Source organism: Neofelis nebulosa, chromosome 10 (genome assembly GCF_028018385.1).
Source record: "Neofelis nebulosa isolate mNeoNeb1 chromosome 10, mNeoNeb1.pri, whole genome shotgun sequence".
Classification (NCBI taxonomy): domain Eukaryota; kingdom Metazoa; phylum Chordata; class Mammalia; order Carnivora; family Felidae; genus Neofelis; species Neofelis nebulosa.
The window spans coordinates 31,161,133-31,167,132 of NC_080791.1; positions in this window are offsets into that span (position 1 = coordinate 31,161,133).

A 6,000-nucleotide genomic window follows, 5' to 3' on the forward strand; every position below is an offset into this window, starting at 1 on the left:
CATATTGAGCTCTGTACTGACAGCTCAGAGCCTGGAGTCTGCTTCAGATTCTGTGTTTTCTTCTCTCTCTTCTCCTCCCCCACTCGTGCTCCGTCTCTCTTTCTCAAAAATAAATAAACATAAAAATTTAAGAAAAACAAAAATTTAAGAAAAAACAAAACAAAAATTAAAAAAAAAAATAAAAGTTTCCACCTGGATGCAGAAGCAAGGCAAGGGAAGAATCACAAGGCCTACCGCCTGTAGCTCCAGACTCAGACAGGGCAGTCCTGGACAATACTGAGACCCTTCTGTCCTCTTCCCTTTGGAGTGGGGTAGAGGCCCTACACTCACAACAGCACACTACCTGCTGTGGCTGTTGTGTGTTGGAGCTGTCCAGGCCTTGCTGTGTGGAGCCTTCAGCCTCACTGGCTGGTCCTTTCTGGGTCATTTAAACTGAACATATGGTCTGCTCACACTGAGTGTCCTTAGCAGGAGCTCTGAGAAAAAGAGAGCCAGAGTACATGGTATTCAAGAAAGGTACCTAGAGGTGGCCTTGGAGGATCTTTAGAGAAGGCAGGGATTCAGGTCTGTAGAACAGAGCTGAGGCCAGAGAAATCAGAGCCATGGCAGAAGGTAGATGAAAGGAAAAGCAATGCTATGGCTGGGCAGTGGAAGGAGTGGAATGGGGGATGTCTTGGGGAAGGTAGGGGGAACAGACCTTGAGGACTCCATGCCTGGGAGAAGGGTTTTACAGGAGCATAACCAGGGAAGGCAGGAGGTAGGGAGGGCTCTGCTTCCTGACTTGTTTTGGAATCCCATGGCCTCTACCTTCCAGAATGCTGTGCCACTGGACTGAGTCAGCAGAATTAGGCACTAGGAGAATGAGTATAGGTTTTAGAGTCATTTCTGAAAAACCTGCCTTCCACCCCCAGACTCATTATTTACTGATCTGAGACTCTGGATGAGACCCTCAAAGTCGTCAAACCTCAGGAGGGTCCTTCTCTGTAAGAGGGAGACTAGTAACACCTTCTACACCAGAGTTTGGTGAGGGCCAAATGAGAAAAATGTGCCCTGATGTCAGTGTGTGGCATGTGACAGGCGCTCAGGAAATGCCTGCCTGTATCCCACTGACCTCCCCTCCCTGCCTTCCCCTCCACTTTTTCTCCTCCCCTTTCCCTCCAGCTATGGTATCTTTTCTGACATATTTGCCCTCCCCAGCCTCCCAGGTAAAGGTCAGACTTCACATCATATATCTGTATCTCTGCCTGTTTTTCCTTTCTCTCTCATGGAAATACTTCAAGGTTAGCTCCACTGACAGCCCCAACTACTCAACTTGCTGGGGAGAAAATCTCCATAGCAACCAGTTTGGCTGCTCTTCCCTTCTTTCCTCTTTTCCCCAGGCTAGAAGCTCAGGCCCCTGGTATCCTTGCTTCCAGAGGACAGGGCACTTCCTTTGCTCACAGCTTCCATGAGACCTGAGGGATCTTCTACCTCAAAGTGGTTCAGTTAAATAAACCAGGTAACTTAGATTTCTCCCCAACATGCCATCAGAAGTGAGTGACTAGCTTTCTTTGTGAACTGAGGAGGTTAAAAGAGGGATGAACAGCTAGCCCCATTCAATAGCTGGGCAGAGGGAAACTGCCATTTGTGTGGGACTGTGCATGAGACCTGATTCTCTGCTCAAAGCTCGGTGCCTCCTCTAAAGAAAAGGGGATGATGCCACAGTAGAAAGTGATGATGACCAACAAGAGAGACATCTCTCTATTCTGGGTTGAATAAGCCAGTTTTAAATAATGCAATTGGCTTTGGAGGCCTGGAGTCTCCAGGGGGAATTCATAATGGATGAGCCCTGCCTCCTGATCCCTCCTTCCTTCCCAGGGCTGCAGAGGAGCAGCCTCTGCAGAGAGACAGCCTGCTTTGTCCTGTCCTCACCCTCACACCTGGGGCTGGAGGGAAGTGGGCTTGGGGGAGCATTCAGTGTCAGTGTCTGGAGGGGAGCAGGGGTAAGGGGTCCTCCTTTACCAGGCTTTGATGGCATGGCTTGGGATGCTGCTTAGAAGCTGGCTCTAGCCTTCACTTCCCCATCTATCCCCAAATAATGGACCAAACTCGTAGGCGATCCTTGTCTCCTGCCTCACCCTCACTGTCATCCATGCCTGTGAGTCAGCAAGTCCCAAGGATTCTGCTGCTCTGACCTTGTTTACACACTTGTTCTCATCCTCATGGCCACTGCCTTGGTTTGGGTCCTCACTATACCTCCCAGGACTGATCCCACAGCCTCCAACAATCTCCCCTCCCAAAAAATCCCTAACCCCTCCACTTTACCCGAGCAACCCTGCAGAGAACAAGACTGATCCTGCAAGGCCCTGCTTAAATTTCTATGGCCCCATCCCTTGCTGGACCAGGTCCACTTTCCTTGGCTCGTGCTTAAGGCTCTCCCCTTGCCCTCAAGGGAACAGGTAATGCCCATTTCACATTTCCTCAGTGCTGTGGCTCCCTTCCTTCTGCCCCTCTGCCGGGTCCTGCTCACCTCCCAGGGCCTCCTTAAGTTGTCCCCTCACAGATGCTTGGTGGCTGGCCTATCTTGCTTCATGCTTCCTTTGTAGATATTTATGACAGCTTTGTGTGGATCATCTGTTTACGTGCCCAACTTTTGCTCTGAATGGCAGCCCTTCACAGCTGGGATTGTGACTTATCACTGTTTCCTTAGTCCCAGCTCAGTGCCTGGAACTAAGAGGGCTTCGTAGAGTCTGATGGATAAATGGGTAAATGAATGAGCAGACTCTTAGTGGATGGACATATGGGTGAAGGAAGGAAGAAGGCAGGAAAAAGTCAGGCAGGCAGGAACAAATGGCAGACCAGGTTGATGGTGTGTGCATGGAAGAGTGTGCTTAATGCTTAGCCTGGGCTTCAGGGCAGATTCAGCATGGTCAGCCCCAGGTGGTTCCAGCGATCTCTCCAAGCTGAGGAATTCAGACTTCCTGTCCCACCCCTCAACTCCTCCCAGCTCGACTCCCAATGGGGCTATGGATGTAACCCCAGCTGGGTGTAGGAAGGAGCCTACACTGTGCTCATGTCTCTCAGGGGGTCTTCACCATGAGGCAGGGACAGAAAGTCAGGGGCACCTGCTGGCCCCTGTGTGGCAAGGCTGAGGAGACTATCCCCTGGGCATGGCCAGGCTGCTGGTGCTAATTGAGTGACTGAGGAGCAGGACAATGAGAAGATGACCTTCAAGGATGGCTTCCCTCAGGGACTCTGACTTTCCTTTCATCCCTGCCCTTCCTGACACCTGGAGGTGGAGGAGGTTTTGTTCTTGATGCTCAGAGCTATGATGATAACAGTCATGGGGAACAGTACAGGGTTTTACATGTTATCTGGCTTCATCTGATTCCAAGGACCCTTGTGCTTCTCTGCTCATGGTGAAGTGCTTTCTGTCTTGTGACATTCCAGAGATGCAAAGGGCCAATGCTGAGACTGCAGTAATCACGTGTGTGCTTGTGTGTACAGATGTGTGTGCATAGGTGTATATGTGTGTGCTTCCAAGTGTGTGTATGTACACATGCTCACTTGTTCATGTGTTCATGTGTATGTATATGTGTGCATGCTCATGTGTGCCATGCATGTGTGCCTGTGGGTGTGGACTTGAGTGTGTGTGCATGTATATGTGTGTATGTGCACATGTGTGGAAGGTTCTGGGCTCTAAGAACACAGGGATAGGAGAGCAGGACTTGAGCCTACCCAAGGCAAGACACCCTAAAATGGAAGCACTGTCATTGAAGGGGGGAATAGGAAGTCTGCTGCCACCCCTGGGAGCAGAGAACAGATATGCTTGTGGAAAAGTGCCCTGTGTATGTATAACTAGTACCCTGAGCCTCTGTCAGGTGGTGGTTTAGAGTTGGAGTTGACAGTTCCTGTGTGGTCCAGTATCCCCAAACTGAGAAATGAACATAAAATTGATCCCATCTGTGATACCCCAAGGTACCAGGAAGAAGCTAACAAAAAACTTAGGTCATGTGGGATTTCTGTTGAGAAAAAAGTCAGTGCTGATTATGAATTCACAATAAAAATGTCAAATATATTCCATGCATTATTTTATGAGCTATACAGCTGAAGAAACAGGAAGCCTGGAACCCCAAGCACCAAAGACAATATAACACTGTGTAAGAGTCTATAAAAATTATTAGGGATGGAAGCCATAAAAACCATAAAGATGGAACAGGACATTATGCTAAAAGAGCAAGGTCTGAAGAAAATGAACTTCTCAAAATTAACATAGTTTGTGTTAAAATTAAATCTAGTGGGCAAACGAAGCAGCTGGTTGAATGCAGTGGAGAGAAGATCAGTGAGATGGAAGACAGGTCAGAAGACATCAGCCAGAGTGCCATTCCAGACAGAAGTGACAAATGTCACAGAAATGTTAAGAGACATGGAGGATAGAATTAGAGAGTCTCAGATGCCCCTAACAGCAGAGAGCGAAGGGAAGGGGGCAGAAGCAGTACTCAATGAAACCACAGCTGAGAAATTAACAAAACTGATGCAGATATGAAGTTTCCTGTTCAGGAAATGTAAATGCAGCAATCAAAGACATATTATACTATGGGCTTAGTCTATGTATTCATTTGGAATTTTGGAGTGCCTCCCAAGCACTGAACAGTCCTTGTACATGGACATAGAGCCCAGGTGTAATGCTGAGAGAGGTTCTGTGACTTTCCAGTGCCTGGAAAGACTTTTCTGTGCATGGCTCAGCACATGGCCAGGTTCATCTGATCACACTCAGGTCTGCTTTGCTCACTCTGTCATCCTCTGCCTCCTATATAGGCATGATGGTCAGAGCCAGTCTCAGGGTGAGGATGCACTGTGCTTTCTGGTACCTGCTCCCAGGATATTCCTTTCCTTTTTCTGAAGCTCTCTCTGTTTCTAGCAGATGCCTAGCTCTGAGCTAGAGACACAGCCAGCCCAGAGCTTTGGGGGCCCCATCCCCTCTGCTATGTGGGGTCCTGCCTGTTATTGTCTGTCAGGGCCTCTTCTAGGCTTCAAGACCCAGACCCTGGACCCAGATCCCCATGTATAGACTTCCCTGGAAACACCTACTTGCAATGCTGAGCAGAGAAGTATTTGTGCATGCAGGGCTGCCCCATAAAATGCTGCACACCCAGTTAAATGTACATTTCAGGTAACAACACACTTTTTAAAATATCAGTATGTCCTTACTGGGCATCCTGGAGTTTTGTTTTTCTTCTAATCTGGCAGCCCCCTGTGCTTGGTCATAAAGGGCAGAGTAAGGGCAGAATCTGGCAGGGTAGGTGGTCCAGTTCCCAGTACTGGCTCTGTGGGAAGAGGTCCTACCCAGACAGTGTAGAGGGTTGCAAGTTGCCATTGAGCTCTAACAAAGCAGGGGCTGGCAGTGTGCTTCCTTTTCACTAGTCTAGTCTCTGCTCTGGATGCTTCAGTCTCCACCCTGCTGTCCCATAAACTGTTTACTTTTACCCAGAAAATTCACAGCATGGAACACATGGAGTACCAGCCTGGGCTCTTGACCTGGAGCTCTGTGACCTCATGCCAGCCTCCTGTCTCTGAATGGTTCTTTCTTTGTAGAAGCTTCCTTACACTACATTCTTTCTCACAGGGAGGCAGGCAAAGCCCAGGGGACAGGCTTTCACTGCAAAATTTCCTCTTGCAAAGAGCAGAAGATCCATCCATCAATCCTGGTGACGGCTCTGAAGAGTGGTCACGGCTCCCACATCGGCCAGCTGCCCATTTTTCAAGAAAAGGAAGAGGGAAACTTTGCCAAGATGAGATAAGGGAATGTTTCCTTAAATGGCTTCACTCATCCATTACCTGTGTGGCCAGGACAGGAGAGCATCCATTGCAGGGAGCCATGGCCCCCTGGGCAGGGACATGCTCTCTCCACAGAGCCATCAGTGGCCCATGAATCTTTTAGCTGAGACAAGCAGACACAAGGAAATGGGAGGAGGTGAAAGAGTCAGATCTCAGAGGAATGTGCCCCAGCATCTGGTCAGT